Raw genomic sequence first — 18,238 nt, 5'->3', positions numbered from 1 at the left:
CCATCTTCTACCACTTCTCCACTGAGAGTGTGCTGACATATTGCATTTCTGTGTTGTTCTCAAGCTCCACTATGGCACACAATAAGCCACTAAGAAGGACCATTAACATTACCAGAATATCACTGGACACCTGAAGGACCTCTATAGCACTTGCTGTCTGTAAAGGGCACACAGCATTTTGCAGAAGTGAACACTCCTGATCTTATACATGATATATCTGTAATTATGATCATAAATTAAAGAAATTCAGCAAACAATCAAATTAAATAACCTTTTATGAACAAACGGAAAACAGCACACTTAACAAAACTGAAGTGAATTAAACTTCACTTTAGAGTTGCATGTTTAAAGTCATATCACTGGCTTGTGATGAAGCACTTTGTGACAGTAGTGAATCAAAGACATAAATCATAGGCTAATATTCAATTTGCATTTATTCACTATCATAATTAGAGCATTATGGGGCAGGAGTTGAAGATCTAAAAGAAACAGTAACAGTGCTGGAGGAATATACTTATGAATCCTTCTTATGAGGAGGAGCCAATGCAAAACCTAAATATAATCCAGTGCTTCTTATCTGACTGGAGAGAGAACGACAGAGAAGAGACGACAGACACTTCACCATGATGGGCTGTAACATGAGACTGTTGCTTTTAACTGTCTGGTGCACAGGTGAGAAAATATTTTAATGTGTCTTTTAAAATTTGCCAGCTTGTAGAAAATTACAGTTTTCTTGTTTTTTACCAGGTGCTTGTGCCCAGACTTTAACAGAATCTGAACCAGTGGTTAAAAGGCCTGGACAATCACACACATTGACCTGTACAGCCTCTGGATTAACACTGAGCAGCAACTTTATGGCATGGATCAGACAGCCTCTTGGAAAAGGACTGGAGTGGATTGCCTGGCACGATAGCGGCAGTGGTAGCAGGAGATTCTACTCCCAGTCAGTCCAAGGCCGCTTCACCATCTCCAGAGACGACAACAGACAGCTGCTGTTGCTGCAGATGAACAACCTGAAGACTGAAGATTCTGCTGTTTATTATTGTGCTCGAGCGCCCCAGTGATTAAAGCTGTTTTAGCTCCTGTACAAAATCCTCTAGCTTTCTACATACAGTTTATTTTTTACTTAGTAATATTGATAAATTTCTTGTGTTGTTGTATAATGTAGTATACAACCACACGCACACACACACACACAGACACACATATATATAGGCCTAGCAATTACAAACAAATTAAGTACATTTTGTGTTGTTTTGTAAGAAGATACATTCTTCATGTTTGGGTTTCTCAGCATTAAAGACAATGGAATCATAAATGACACACACACACACATCATAAACATTCAAACCACCTCCAAGCTTGTGTGAAATGTAAAATGATTACTTATGTGTCCCTTACAATACACTCACATTGATAAGATCTGGCACACTGTTACTTTACCTGTAGCTGTTTGTGGCTTGACCAAATCATGTTTGTTATTTAGTCTGAAAATAGGATATATAAATTAATTTATACATAAATGAATGTTATGACTTATTCATAACAACTTTGTTCCTGTGTTTATCAGTTTTCCCAATAGGTTTGCTGCCTTAGGAATACAGACACTGAAGTGCATTAGCACAATACCGCTGTCTGTGCACTAAATAACATAAGTATTCAAGGCATAAAGTGCCTTGATTGAGCTTTACCTTTGGACATGATAATTAATCTACTAAAATATTACAGTTTTTATTCCAAATTCTGTGTTACAGGGCAAATTTAAATAATGCAACAAGCTGTTCCTGATATTACAGGATAAATAATTAAATGCTGCAGCACATTCTTCATGCATATGTTTCAGTCAAGTAAACAGCAAACATGATTTCAAAAAATCAGTGGTACAGGGATCCTTTCCATAAAAAAGCAATTAGACTTTATTTTTTATGTGATTTCATGAGTTAATACGGTTAAACAAATTTTAGGCAAATGTGATCTCATGGCAAGTTTGGCAGATAGTGACTGCGCTACGTGCTTTGTTCTATGCAAACATCACTCAGCTTCCTCGCTACTCAGTCATAAAAACTGCTCACATTTTTGGGTGGAGATACCAGAACATCAGTCTCAATTAAACCATGTTTTCTGTAGCTCTGTTCCTGCTGTTGGCAGGTGGATCATGTGAGTCTCCTATATTTGTCATATTCATCAGATTATCTGTAACAACACAATTTAATCACATGTGTACAGTGTGAGCAGTTGACACAGAAAGCCTCTGAGACTGTACAGCCAGGTCAACGTCTGACCATCACCTGTCAGGTTTCCTATTCTGTGACCAGCCGCTGGACAGCTTGGATCAGACAGCCTGCAGGGAAAGGCCTGGAGTGGATTGGAAGCAGAGTTGGTGCAACTTTAGCTTATAAAGATTCACTAAAAACAAGTTCAGTATCAGCTTAGACTCTTCCAGCAACACAGTGACTCTGACTGGACAGAATATGCAGCCTGAAGACACTGCAGTGTATTACTGTGCCAGAGACCCACAATAACACAAAACATGACTAGAGCTGAACAAAAACTGCACTCTGCCTGAACATCAGTAAAAGCACCAGAGGAGGCGCTCTAAGACCACTAATGATTTTAAAGAGCGTCCTCACTCTAACAAGATTTATATGAATTGATTGCTTCATAATCTTCTCCTCATCTAATGAAAAACAAAAAACAACAACAACAATACTACTACCACTAATTATACAATTAATTACAATTTTACAATTTTTTTGAAGGCGGGGGTCATAACTAAAAATGATGCAAATGGAAGCTCAACTGATGTGTATTCCCGACATAACATATTATTAGTATACATAAATGTCATTTTTTCACAGTACAATTGAACACACAAAAACAACAACATAATATTGTTGTATAAAAATACAATCTGTGTGAATGTGCTTTTGGTTTGGCCCATTTTGTGAATGCACTGACTACAATAAATTTTTTTATCAGTAAATCAGTTTAATGATCCATGTTCTTGTTTGTCTTTTCCATATTTGGAAATAACCACGAAGTTTTCTTCACTCAATGAGCGGGTAGTTGTTCATCTTCTGAAGAAGTATTGTCAAGCCTTCAGGCAAGCTTGAGGCCTAAACTGTGCGTTTTACTTGTAGTTAGTCTCCATAGTGTTCTTTATATGTTATCAACAACATGAAGAGTGCATGATAGAGAATGATGATAATGAGATAGTACAATAGAGCCAATATCATAGCAAAAAAATAAGCATGTGTCATTGGGGTCAGGAGCAGAAAGAGCAGTAAATAAAAGATAAAGAAAGCAATAAATAAATAAATACAATTCTATTCATATCCTGAATGCTGCATCATAGATTGCAGAGAGAATTGCTGCTTGTAGCTTTTGTTGGGCAGATGATGATTTTCCTGATCTTTAGTTAACATGCCCTTATTTTCTTTGGAGAACAATTCATGTTATATCTTTTTAAAATTTTTCTTTTCTTATTTTCTGTCTTTACAGGTGTGGATGGTCAGACTCTGACATTATCTGAACCGATGGTGAAAAGGCCCAGAGAGTCTCACAGACTGACCCGTTCAACCTCTGGATTCACATTCAGCAGCTACGCCATGGCCTGGGTCAGACAGGCTCCTGGAAAAGGGCTGGAGTGGATTGCTTTTATACACACAGCTAGTTCTCCTATCTCCTACTACTTGAGACAGTTCAGGGCAGATTCACCATCTCCAGAGATGACTCCAGCACTAAAGTCTGTCTTCAGATGAAAAGTTTGAAGACTGAGGACACAGCAGTTTATTACTGTGCTCCACGAGAAACACTGAGAAGAAGTAATAGGAGAGTCATGCAAAACTACTTCCTTCGTCATTACCACTTAATAAGATACAGTATCTTATAGTAGTTGCTCTGATACACTCTTTTAGTTTTCCTGGATAAGATTTCTCAATACAGGATAAATTTCCATGATTACATTTTATGTGTAATTACTTAAGCACTAACTTTGAAAACAATTACTCATTCAAATCACTTCTAAGTACCACAAAACCTTGCACCAAGCCAGCAAACATTGCAAGTCTTGGAAGTGAAAACCAGTTGAAAGGTTGAATTTTCTTTTACATGACACACAAGCCATCAATTAAATAAAAACACAAACACAAATTACAAACTAACATAAGATTTTGTCAGACTGTCATTGTCATTTCTTAGTATTTATAAGAAAATTCAGCACAGAAATTATTGCTAGGTGTAAAGGAGTGAGACGTGTTAATATTCTTGCAAAGAGCGTGTTGTAATTTTGCAAGATGAGTGAATGTGCACTCAGTTTGAATACTGGAGACACTGATAGCAGAAATTGTAAAAAGAGATAACATTTATAAATATTAACATTATCTCTATTATTTGTTTTACTGAACAGAAACGTGGTCTCACGCCTCAGGAAGTGCCAAATAAAATTGGTTCACTTAATCAAACAGATCACATATTTATTTCTTTATTTGTTATTGAAGTGATGTCCAAAACTGTCACTCAATTTAAAGTTTATGCAAACATTTACTTACATGTAGCATCCACTCTAATTTCACCAGTTAATATGTGACGCTCAGTTAAAGTGAGTTCACATGAGTCTAGTTAATGTGAGGAGGAGTCAATGCAAAACTTACATACCTTACACCTCTACTTATGTGACTGCAGGGAGCATGGCAGAGAGCAGAAGTCACAAAGTTTAACATGATGCACTGCAGGACGGGGCTGCTGCTATTAGCTATCTGCTGGGCAGGTGAAGATCTACAAGCTTTAGTCATCAATAAAATTCTGAAAAACATAAAGGAACTGATTATTATTCAATTCTGTTTTTACAGGTATTGATGGTCAGACTCTGACACAGTCTGAACCAGTTGTTAAAAAACCTGGAGAGTCTCACAGGCTCACCTGTACCACCTCTGGACTCCCATTTAGTAGCTGGTGGATGGCCTGGATCAGACAGGCTCCTGGGAAAGGACTGGAGTGGATTGTTAGTAATACTAATCGAGGCACCAACTACTACTCTCAGTCAGTACGAGGCAGGTTTACTGCCTCCAGAGACAACAGCAGAGAACAGCTGTTTTTGCAGATAAACAACTTGAAGACTGAAGATTCTGCTGTGTATTATTGTGCTCGAGACTCACAGTGACTGGAACTAGTTGAACAGCTGAACAAAAACCTCCAGTGATCCTCAGACATCTTTAACTCATAAGTGCTTTGATGATTTATAAGACATTAGATTTTATTGTGATTGCTGTCCTGTTTGAAAATATCTTTTTTGATTTGGAGAAATTACTTTAACTTTCAGTGTCAGTTATCATTAAAAATAATTTTGAAAACAGGTGGAGCTTCAAGAATATATGTATGTTTCATGCATATATTCTATTTGTATGTTATTTCATACAAGTTTTGCTCATTTATCAGCTAAACCAACAGATAGCTCATTATAATCACACAAATACATAACTGAAAAAAACAAAATTAAAACAGTTTTGTTCATTTTTAGGGCAACTTTGACCAAAGCGCACTATCAAAGGAGCCCTCCTGCACTGTGACATACATTCATACAACTAATAGAAACAAAGATTGATAGGCACTCAGCACATGCAGTGCTGAGCGTATGACCTGGTACAAAAATGTCGTGGTACAGATAAAGCTCAGCAGCCAGCACAACAAAACTTTGGGCCGGTTGCTCAACCTTGCAGTCAGTGAAATGCTGACCTCTTCTATCAACTTCTAAGAACAGGGTGCCACACACACCACTACAATTAGAGCCATATTGTATATTTTAAAGATTGCTATTTTTAAAGGCTGTTGCCAGGACCAGAGGGGAGAGCAGTTTGGCAAAATAAAAGGAATCAATAAATAAATAAATACAGAGAAAGGCTTGCTTCTAGAGCCTCTTTTTTTTTTATTATTATTATTTTTCTTTTTCACAGGTGTAAAGTGTGAACAACTGACACAACCAACCTCTGTGACTGTGCAGCCAGGTCACATTTCACCACCAACTGTAAGCTCTCTTATTCTGTGAGTGGCTACTGGACAAATTGGATCAGACAGCCTGGAGGAAAAAGGACTGGAGTGGATTTGAAGAGTAGCTGGATCTTCCACAAACCACAAACTACAAAGATTCAGCAAGTTCAGCTAAATGCAAAGCCACCAGAGGAGGAACCCACAGACCATATATTGTTTTAGTTCATTTGTAATTAGAGATGAAGTCCATTTGGCTTTTAGCAAATGGAAGTTCATTTTCATATAGGTATAAAAAGTCTCTTATTGCATTGTAAGTTTTATAATTTAGCACACTCTCAGAAATAGGGGTACCAAAGTGTACCAAAAAGGGTACAAATGCTTGTCGCTGGGGGTGTTCCTTTTTGAAGGACATTTCTGTACCCTTTAGGCGTGGTACATTTTTGTACCTTATGAAGTTGTACCATCTGAAGTACAATCATGTACTTTCCTAAGACATAAATGTACCTTCAAACTATAGTACAGAAATGTTCCCTTGAAAAGGGTACAATAGGGTACCTATGAGGGTACCCCCCCAGCGACAACCTATTTCGTACCTAAAGAGACAAAAATGTACCCCCAATAGTCCAAAATATTTGGTTATTTAACCATTTATTTTCGATAATAGAATCACATCAAAGCATTTAAACAACCACAGGAATACATCCTTGATTACATTCGTATATTGCCATAGGACATGTCAAGAAAAATACATTCATTTAAAAAAGTAAACAATCACATAAAGACATTAAACACCTGAACACAATGTTTTTGACGGATCACAGAGATGGCATGTATTTAAAAACTGTCCACACAAATGTTTTGCTCTACTTCAACAAGCCAGAATATATATATGTCATATATATAGACAAAGTGGAAAATGTGCTTGCAACGTCACACAGAATACCTCAAGGACACAAACAGCCTATCATCAACTAAATAGGTGTCTAGAGCTTGAAAGTCTAATTCATTTCCTGGATTGAACAGGATCCAGTCGTTGTCAACTGCCACTTGGTAAGCATGGAAATGACATTCATAAGTGCAAGGAAGTAACAGTTTCCCACACAATACCCAACAAGTATCAACATTCAAAATATACTTGATTTTAAAGAATATAGGTATGGCTTCAGTGTGTACATGGCCAACTACAAAAACATCCTCAAGTTCATATTTGACACTGCTGACAGATATAGCAGACACACGCTGAAGCACTTTATCCTGAAAATGCACATCTGTAAAACTTTTGTTCATTTCCAGAGCATTCTGTAAGTCTGTGGATTAACAGCAGTGTTTCCCCTACATTAGCTTAGCTGTGATGCTGAACCGCAGCTGAATTCAGCTCCATGCCAACAAAACACCGAGAATGAAACTTGTGGCCAAAGGCTATGCATTGCATCATGCATTTACCTCTCCAAGGATGATGAAATCTTCTATCTTCTCCTTGAAGATGGATGGCAAGAGGAGAAGTGCCCCTTGAAGTCAATTCCTAGGTCATACAGATGCAAATGCACTTCATTAGATTTTGATAGCATGCAAATTCCCATTAACATGCTCTTGACATGGCACTATGGTACATCAATTATCTTTGGAAGAGAGCGCAAATGAATTGTCACAAAATTTACTATTTGTATGAGGTCAAATTAGTACCTGTAATGTCTTCAGCCAGTGCATTCTCTCTTGCCTCCATGTAGACCTTCTTCAGTGGCAAATCCTTGGTCATTTGAAGAACATTTTGAAGAACAGCAGTGAAGTTCTCGCTAAAGCGGCAACAGATGTTGTCTTGGCAGGGATGCATTAAATCAACCTCATCACACAACTGGAAATGAAAAGAGCAGAATAGACAAAAGAATGACATTTTACATTGAGGATTTAAACTTTTGACATGTTTAAAGACACAGACTGGAGATAAATGTAAAGTGCTTTAACCCTTGAACAAAAATTCTAAAGATAATAAACAGATTGATTAATCAGTTAGTACAGAAAATAATAATCAGATTTACAGACAAAAAATCATTAGCTGTTTGCCCAATCATCTTAACAATTCTTACCCCTGCAGATGTCCCCAGGAATGGATATCTCTTTAATAGGTCCACAGTACACATTCCTTCAGCTACCTCTTGACGTCTCCATGCAAAGGTTTTTGTCATGCGGTCTTTCACCAGTGCTGTGTCAGGATGTAGCGTCCTGTGCTGATCATTTAGCACCTTGATATGAGCATCAACGGAGGCTGCATCTTCCCCACAAAGAACGAATCCTTTGTCAAAGCAGATATCAGTATTATCATAAGTAAAATCTGATAAGTTAATGTTACTCGAAATGCAGTAATTTGTGCACCAAATGCTTTGAAAAAATGCAAAATGTTGAATAGGAATTGCAAGTTGAGCTGACTTTTGTTAAATCAACTGTGAAGTTCCTTTTTCTATGTTAATGTTATCTGTTAACATGTTTCTTTCAATTAATGTTTACTTTTAGCTTTACAGTGAACATAATAAGACTACATATGTTACCTTAGCTCTTAGAGGCTGAGGGTGTGAGGATTTACGAGAGGGGCTTCAGTCTCTTCAGACAGGAGCTGCTGGATTCCTCTGTGGTCCGATGTTTCTGCGTGCGTCAAAACTTTTCTTTAACCCGGTTCACTTCTTCGTTGCTGATTAGGGGAGCCCGTTCTGCTTTGAACTTTCTCTTGAGTTGGCTGTGCCAGGTGTCCTAGTTGTTTCAAATGTATATAAGTAGTTAATTATGCTTACTTTATATTAATATAATCTATAAAAGAAACAAAAAGGAGAGGTACTCACATAACCATTTCCGTGTACATCTCTTAAGAAAGGATACTTCACAATCAGGGCTTTGATGACCTGGATGTAGTCTGAGTGGGTTGGGTACCTGTTTCAAACATAAGAAAAACAACACACAGTACACTGATTACTCTTATCCTTTTCTGGGGGCTTTTCTGTTCTTCAATTCTTCTACTCATATTGTTATTACCGTAAATAGTATGTTATAGACCAATGTCAAATCAATGTAGCTAAAGTTGATTTTAATTTTTTTTTTAAAATGGGCGCGGACAAACAGCCACACCTCTCCCAAACTTCATTAATTAATTGACTGCAGTCCTGAATTATTAATTTACTCTTGAGCAAATTCGAAAATGAACACTTTGGATATCATAGTCCAGACAAGGTCTGGAGACACAGGATGTATGGTTTTACCACTATTGCCAGTTCATTGGAACCGTGTGTCACGCCAGACTCGAACGCTGGTCTCCAGATTGGGAGGCAGATGGGCTAACCATTTGTTCTCTGCCTCTCGTACAACAGCAATATTAATATTAAGAAATTAATGTAATTATTCAGAAAGGAACCCTTACATTGTGTACTGTGACAGCATTTCATAAAGAGTCCCAATTATTTTGTTTCGGTACTTCTGTTCTTTCTGGACTGGTTCTTTGAGATCCAAGCGACTCTGGACATCTTGTGGGAATTTTGGAATGGAAATAACTGCAGGCAAGAAGGTATAGAACTGCAATACAGTAGGAAAACAGCATTAACTAGCCATTTTGCAAGCACTTAAATGCATATGCAAATTTAGACATTTATCACAACCTACCTCTGGTTTGCTTGGGACACTGGACCTTCAACTGTACCTTCAATGTTGTACATCGTTATCTGAAATATAAAGTACAGTATGAAATAAAAATAAAACCATTTTCAAATTTCTTTTGGGGGGGGGGGGGAATCCTTGCGCCGATTGCCTGTTGGCTGTAGGCATTATTCATTGCAACCAAAACAATAACCCGAGTTGTGGATAGAATAGAATTAGGGATGCAACGATACCAATTTTTTCAAACCGATCCGATACCGATACTTGGATCTGAGTACTTGCCGATACCGAGTACAAAAACCGATACTTCTACCACACACAAGTTAAACTTAACCGGTAGTAAAGAAACGACCCCACACAACTCTTTAACACAAACGAAACGTTTACTGAACGTAAGGGCAGAGACAAATACTGTACAACACATCCCTTTTTTAAACTCAAATGATATTCCAATTCCTTAACCAAATGAAATACACTGTATAAATGAAATAATTCCCTTTCAAATTATATTAAACAACCCAACTTATGTTATCACCTTTTGGTAAGTGACTCACTAATATACACTCCAAAACACGTTATATAAATCCACTAAACATACAATATTCACACATGGGCGCCACACACACACATTCACACTTGTTGCAGGCCTGTTTGCTGCTCACGCCCGGACGATGGAGAAAATCCTCTTCTCCCCAGTAAGAGCACAAAAGTCTGACTTACAGTTCCGTTGCTCGGTAGGTCGCCGTTCACCAGTCCCACACTAAATCCACTCCCTGCGGACAGATGCTGTCTCTGCTACAGCGCGTTAGCCAGTCACTGTCCAGCTCTCCGACAGTCCATAGCAGCTGCCTCCGTGGCGCAGCCAAGCAGTCTGGGCTAGCCTTTAGCCTCGGCGGTCATGGCTGGAAACACAGTTTTCCACGGACGGTGGTGCGACCGTTGAAACAAAAAGTCACTTCACCCACACTCTGTTGCGAAGCTCTCACACGGTTAGCTTTCTAGTCACACACTCTTTTGTGCAAGTTAACCTCAGTAAAACTAGCCGGGTCTCTCACTTTGGTTCAGCTAACCTCGTGCATCTCTCCATGCCGTTCTCTTCTGTGAACTGTGAACACCTTATGTGGCGTTCAAGTCCATGGGAATTATGAGTATCTACTACCAAATTCCCATCCGGGCTACATTAGTATCGGTTCATGGTATCGGTTGACTTTTACGAGTACGAGTACGCACACATTTTACAGTATCGGCACCGATACCCGATACCAGTATCGGGATCGGTGCATCCCTAAATAGAATCCTAGGCTATCTTGTCTGTTTTTGCTGCCCACAATTTGCCTCCTTGATTTTGGTTTATTTGAAATTATAAATCGATCCCTGATCGAGCAGCTAGCTGGCATCACAGGTGTTTGCAGACAGTGTCCCTGCGCAGAGCTTACAGCTCTCATATTCGAAAATCCCACTAAGTAGGTGGAATGGTACAAATGTGTACCTTCCATTGTTTAAAATCCTTTGAGCGGAAACAAGTTAGATGCGATAAATTTTGCTTAGAAAACGATTTTGTTAATAGCTATATTTACATACTAGCACGTTTTGAGAAATTATTGATTTTTCTACATTGTTGTACACGGTTAGTCACTATTTATTGATAAAACACTCGAATACGGCGGGCAGACAGACGTTGAACATTCCACCAACAGTCTAAATAGTCCACATTTGTATCTTTCTTTGTTTAAAACTTAGCTAACTGCTAGCTTTCACCCATGTTAAATCTAGCTCTTGGGACTTTTGCTAACTCTACTGTAAAATTACACGTTGTAATTTTTATAAAACACAAAATCACACCCGACTTACCTCTAAACCTTTGCGCCTCGTCGTCTGACACATCAATGCCTTCTTCCATCAACTTTTAAGGAGCTCCTCCATCAATAACCCCTGAGAGTCATTTTCTGTGTCAACGCTAGTCAGCGCGGAGGCGGAGCACTCATCGCTGCTGGCTTTTCAGCCTTTGGGATTAATGCGCGTTGCGAACTTGACACATGAAAATACAACATTGTGGTATTAATGCGCAGTTGTTTAGAAACCGTTATGCTGTCTTGGCGAACTATATTTGTAACTTACAAAATGTAGTCACCGTAACATAAAAATCTGCTTGACATTTTAACTTCCAAAGAACCTCGGTTTAACTTGATGTTGCAAATTCCATAAAAACCTCACAATTAATGAACAATTCTAGGATGTAGTAAAAGCGAAAAAGTAAATGGCCAAACATAACAGTAAAATGATTTCACGTTTTTGAAGGCTACAACCAAGATTTAAAACATTAAAAATTATAACTGGAACTTAATAAAATGGAAATGGACCAGTTTTTTTAACATCATTTGGTTGTGCCTGCATGTCATTGTGTGTGTGTTTTTTAATATAATTTAACATAACTTACACAAAGGTAGGTTACAGATATTCTTTGCATCATAGGATAATTTACGTTACAGAGGAGAGGACCAACAGATTTGATTATAACATGTAGCTTTTATGAGCACACTCACATCTCATATGAATTTTACAATTAACCAGGCCCATCCAGATTTTCCCATGCTGACCCATTACCACATTCTGCCACTGTCACTGCAGTACAGGTCAAAATGGTACAGATTTGTACTTTATTTCAAATTGAACCTTTAAAGGGGCATTTCTGGACTTTTAAAGACCAGTATTGTACTTTTAAGGGAACATTTACAAAAAATGTACCTATAGGTACAAAAATGTTCTTCTCTCGTACCTCTATTTCTGAGAGTGCAATTAAAACACAAAAACATCAACATCTATCTATCTATCTATCTATCTATCTATACATGTGATAGTTCTTTTACTTACAAATCCATTTTCATTTTTTTTTTTTGTTCATAAGACTTTGACAATCTGTCTACTGACTCTGAGCTTACACAAAATACTTAAGTGTGAGCTACTGAGTTCCTGTTTTCTGTTGATTGTGTTTAATCCATGGCCCTTCAGTTAAGATGTACAACAGCAAAGAAATTACAAAAGAGGTCTCTCCTACTTATTTCTTGTCAGCAGCTGTTTATCTCATATAATGCTAAACTGAATATTACACTGAATATTACATAATACATAACATACAAAGATATATTTATTTGAATAAATTATTCTACAGATTTGTTAGAAATCCTGCCATAAGCCCTAATTTCCAGTATTTTTCCTTCTCTTTGTTCTTTTCTTTTGATATTCTTTGGGCACTTTATTGAGTAGTGGAGCAGTGATGAAGTCTGCTGCACCCGGCATGAGGCATATGGTTACCTGGTCACACACCAAGGTAAATTTGCACCCTAATATGTCAAATCAATATGCAAACCAAGTGACTTCCTGTGACACAGTTATAAAGAAGTCACTTAAAGTGAAACAGTGATCAGAAGGTCATACCGTCAGCTTCAATCAAAAAAACATGTTTCCCCACTGCCTTCCTACTGCTGTTGGCAGCTGGATGCCGCAAGTCACTGTAAATTTGTAAACTGTAAATGTGCAGCTTTTCTTTTAAAATAAAATTCAATCATTTGTCCTGCTTTATATCCACCTTTTACAGATGTAACATGTGTACAGTTGACACAGCCAGCCTCTGAGACAGTGCAGCCAGGCCACCGTCTGACCATCACCTGTCACATCTCTTATTCTCTTACCAGCTACTGGACAGCTTGGATCAGGCAGCGTGCAGGGAAAGGACTGGAATGGATTGGTTCCATTTATACTGGAGACTCTGCTTACAAAGATTCACTGAGTTCAATGAGTTCCATATTGACTTAAACCCTTCCAGCAGAACAGTGAGTCTAATTGGACAGTGTGCAGCCTGAAGACACTGCTGTGTATTACTGTGCTGGATGCCACAGTAACACAAACCATCAAGGAACCTGGACAGAAACCCCTCACAGTCTGTTTTAATAAAAAGCTTCCAAAGCAGGAGCTTTCAGACCACTATCCTGTTCACTTCCACTTTCAGCTGACAAGATGGCTTTTAGCATATTGATTTAGTATAGGTATGAAACAAGTCTTTTGTTGTATTATAAGGTTTATTGTTTGAAAAAATTATAATTTTCCATTTTTTCTGATTTGTACTTTAAAAGAGTGGTATTCAGTTTTAGGTACTGAGGTTCTCAGTCTGAATCAGTGGTTAAAACGTCTGGAGACTCCCACAGACTGACCTGGACATACTCAGGGTTTCGTGGTGATATTAGCGCTGCTTGGATCAGACAGGCTGCTGGAATAGTTTTGCTAGACATGTACTGCTGTTGGTTTCAAGAGATACAGAAGCTTTGACCTGATGAATTTCAATATCAACATGTTCTCACTGAACATAAACACTGAAAGCATGGACAGAGTTCATTTCTTTAGAACTGGACTCAACATTTTTTCATGTTTATCACAATCTCACAGTAACCTGTCAGGTGTCTTATTCTCTGAGTATTGTTCACTATGACATCTTCTGTCTTTGATTTTATTTTCATTTTATTTTAAAAGAGAGAAGTGCAAATATTGAAAATAAAACTGGACAACTTTAGTTGCTCCTTAATTAATTTTTAATTTTCCAGTGCTTTTGTTAATCACATAATCCTGATTGTGGATTAGAAATATCATCATAACTGCTGTTAACCATTTGCTTGGGAGTTGACAGCATTAATAATTCTTGATATTACAGTTTAATTTAGTGTGATTTGATGCTCTTGACATGTTTTTATGGTCTCTGACAGAATCTGAATCAGTGTTGAAAAGGCCTGGAAAATATCCAGAATTAACCTTTACATGCTCCGGATTCACATTCAGCAGCTACAATATGAACTGATACACACTGGAAGTGCTGATATCTGTTAGTCCCAGTTCATCCAGGGTAGGTCCATCATCTCCAGAGATGACTCCAACAGTTTGACTGGTGGAGCAAAATCTACTATTTGTAATATTAAGCTTGATAAATGAAACAGGTGTTAAGTGGCATTTAGCAGAAACCTCACTATCCTTTTGGTTTAGGCATCATATTTACATATGATAGTAAACAATCCTCCTTCAAGAAATTTAACTCAGCCGATCAAAATGATATTTGCATAAATCACCTGCAGTTCAATCTCTTTGACAATCTCTTTGGAGACAGACTAATAGAAAGATTTATGTGTATGCTGAACAAAATTCATTTTTATTTACTTCGTTCATACTTTACAGTAAAATGAACATTAATGATAAACACAGAAACTCTGATGCTTAAACAAATGCTTCAACATAATGTACTTTTCTAAATGAGTATCAAGAAGGATTTTATGATTAAAGAAAAATGAAAAGAAAGAAATGTAGAATTATAAGGATAGGACTGTCTTACCTGAACACAATTGATTAACAAGCAAATACATTGCAAATAATAATGTAATAAAATGATCAGTACAACCAGCTACAGTGTGGGAGGAGCTGATGCAAAACTGTTCTAGTTTATGTTTACATAAATGTTAGAGAGTTTAAGACAGAGAGTAAATCATCGATGTTCCCACTGTAGACTGCAGAGAGAAATAGCTTTCATCATGTTCAGACTTCATATCTGGTTCACTTTTCTCATTCTTTTAATGAACTGGGCTGGTAAGGATTATACGTTTACTTTTACTAATGAAAACACATAAAATGTCTGCATCATTGTATCTAATGAGATGTTTGTTTGTAGGTACTGAAGGTCAAACACTGACTGAGTCTGAATCAGTGGTTAAAAGGCCTGGAGACTCCCACAGACTGACCTGTACATACTCAGGGTTCAGTAGCGATTACTGGAACGCTTGGATCAGACAGGCTGCTGGAAAAGGACTGGAATGGGTTGCTCTTATCAACCCTGACAGTAGCAGCACCTACTACTCTCAGTCAGTCAGAGGCCGGTTCACCATCTCCAGAGACAACAGCAGAAAGCAGGTGTATCTGCAGATGAGCAGCTTGACGACTGAGGATTCTGCTGTTTATTATTGTGCGAGAGCCACAGTGACACAAGAGGAAGAAACGCTGCACAAAAACCCATGAAAGTCAAACACTGCTTTCAACTTTCAACATTACTTTACCAGAGACTCACAGAAAAGAAACATCAATAGAGTTGAAAAAGAACCCCTCAGTGCATGAACAGAAAAAAAAAAATCTAAATCATAGAGTATGAGTTGCACATAAAGGATTTAATTTGGTCACATCCAATGATTTTTTCCCCTTCACCCTTTTTGGAGGGTGAATGCTAATCTTAATGATGCTTTATACTGTGTGAACTGATGGTTTTCTTTCACAAATCCTTACAGCACTTTGGGGGCACAGTGTGTGTGTGGACCAGGGCTCCATTCCACTCTTTGCTGGACTGATAGGCGCTATTGTTGTTCCTTAATTCCACTCCCCTCATAGGAGGTATGCTCACATGTTCTCAAGAGGACTCAGTTGAATTTGTTAAAGTCTTAATTAATTTGTCCGAGACCCTCAAAGTGCTTTACAATTCCACTATTCATTCACTCTCACATTCACACAATGGTGGAAGCAAGCTACAGTTGTTTCATTTTCTTTCTTTCTTTTTTTTTTGCCTGTCCCATTTGGATCTTTAGCCATCAGAACTATTGTCTGAAGGCCAAGAAAGATGCCAACGGATTTACTTTTACCAAGTGGATCGTCATGGCCTTGCCATATTGATTCATTTGATTGACCTTTATTATTATTATGTATTTATTTTATTTTATTTTCGGTTGTTACAGATGGGACAGATATGACTGGGGATAGGAAAGGAAGAAAGAAACCATGAAAGAAAGAGGGGAGAGAAAGAAAAAGAGGGGAGAAGAGATAGTGAGAAAGGGGAGAAGAAAAAAAATCACCTGGATCACCTGTTTTTTTTTTTTTTGTTTTTTTTTTGTTTCTTTTTTGTCTGTCCCATTTGGTTCTTTAGCCGTCAGAATTGTTGTCTGAAGACCAACAAGGATACCAAATGGATTTATTCTGCCAAATGGATCATCATGGCATTGCCGTATTGGTCCATTTGATCAAACTTTGTTGTTATTATTTATTTTATTTTCAGTTGTTACAGATTGGACAGACATGACTGGGGATAGGAAAGGAAGAAAGAAAGAGAGGAAGGAAAAGAAAAACAGAAGGAAAAGGGACAGTGAGAAAGGGCACTTACAAAGACAAAGAGAAAGAAAAAAAAATCCCTGGATCACCTGTTGAGAGAAAAGAAGAGAAGACAAGCAAAAAAAAAACAAACAAAAACAAAGCAACATACTAAACACAACACCATCACGTTAATCTAGCTAAGTGTGAACAGCAGTAAATACTAAATATTGAAAGTTGTTGTGCAGCACGCAGCACAGACAGCGCACAATGTGCTTTGAAGTAGCAGCTAAGAAAGGTGTAGTTTATGTCTACGAACAGTGAACACCCGTGTGCACACCTGTGTGGATCAACGCGCTTGTATACAAAAGGTTTCCCCATGTAACGGTTTGCTAGAGGGTGTGGAGGCCCATAGCCCCGTCCCCCAGGGCATGAAGCAGGCATGGAGGAGATCCAGGCTCCAGACATCCAGACGCCCCAGAGTGCGAGAGCCCAAGGAGGACCACCGGAGGGGCATCCGTGCCACCTTCCTGGGAAGGGCTGAGGAGATCCCCAGACGAGGGGGTCACCCAGTAGCCACGGAGCAGAAGCCAGAGGGGGCTGCACCGGCGTGCCCGCCGGCTCTGCTGGTAGCCGGCTGTGCCAGAGTGAACCGAGTTGCAGGCCCCGAGGCTGGAGGCCCGAGGGCCCCCTTTGCCCCGGAAGAGGCCTGACCGAGCGACAGGCACCAGGCCCCGCCAAGTAGCCACCGGGATCACCTGTTGAGAGAAGAAAAAACAGAAGAGAAAACAAACAAGAAAGAGCAACATAATAAACACAAAACCATCACAATAAACTAGCTAACAGTAAATAACAGTAGATACTAAATATTAAATGTTATTGTGCAGCACGCAAGATCGACAGCGCACAATGTGCTTTGAGGTAGAAGCCAAGAAAGGTGTAGCTTGTGTCTGTGAACACCCATGTGTACACCTGTGTGCACACCTGTGTGGATCAGCGCACTTGTATTCAAAAGGTTTCTCCATGTAACGATCTGCTAGGGAGTGTGGGGAGCTATAGCCCCGTCCCCCAGGGCATGAAGCAGGTATGGTGGAGATCCAGGCCCCAGACATCCAGAGGCCTCAGAGTATGAGAACCCAAGGAGGACCATCAGAGGGGCAACCGTGCCACCCTCCTGTGGAGAGCTGAGGAGAGCCCCAGATGAGGGGTCACCCAGGAGCCACAGAGCAGAGGCCAGAGGGGGTTGCAGTGACGTGCCCGTGGGCTCTGCCAGCAGCCAGCTGTGCCAGAGAGGACCGAGCCCCAGGCCCAGAGGCCTGAGGGCCCCCCACCCTCTGGAAGGGGCCCAACCGGGTCACAGGCGCCAGGCCCTGCCAAGCGGCCACCAGGAGTGAGCCGGTACATACATGGGCGCCCAGCCTCAGACACCAAGAACCATCAACGCACCGATGTCTGAGGGCACCAGCCTGGGTTCAGTTGTTGCACAACCTGATATCACTGCAAAGTTTGAAATAGA

The 18,238-nt window shown here is 39.1% G+C and overlaps 1 long non-coding RNA gene and 1 gene segment (V, D, J or C); one reads left to right on the top strand and one right to left on the bottom strand.

Annotated features, from left to right (window-relative positions):
* The window catches only part of LOC120439873, a 61,805-nt gene that overhangs the window by 38,028 nt on the left and 5,539 nt on the right, over positions 1 to 18,238 (top strand).
* LOC120439908 lies at positions 8,638 to 11,523 on the bottom strand. Its single transcript, XR_005612823.1, has 5 exons — positions 11,473 to 11,523; positions 9,628 to 9,686; positions 9,389 to 9,540; positions 8,817 to 8,904; positions 8,638 to 8,727 (listed from the first exon to the last, which is right to left on the bottom strand). It is a non-coding gene; the product is annotated as an uncharacterized LOC120439908 (long non-coding RNA).

Source organism: Oreochromis aureus, linkage group 4, assembly GCF_013358895.1.
Source record: "Oreochromis aureus strain Israel breed Guangdong linkage group 4, ZZ_aureus, whole genome shotgun sequence".
Classification (NCBI taxonomy): domain Eukaryota; kingdom Metazoa; phylum Chordata; class Actinopteri; order Cichliformes; family Cichlidae; genus Oreochromis; species Oreochromis aureus.
This window is presented reverse-complemented; position numbering and strand designations above follow the sequence as displayed.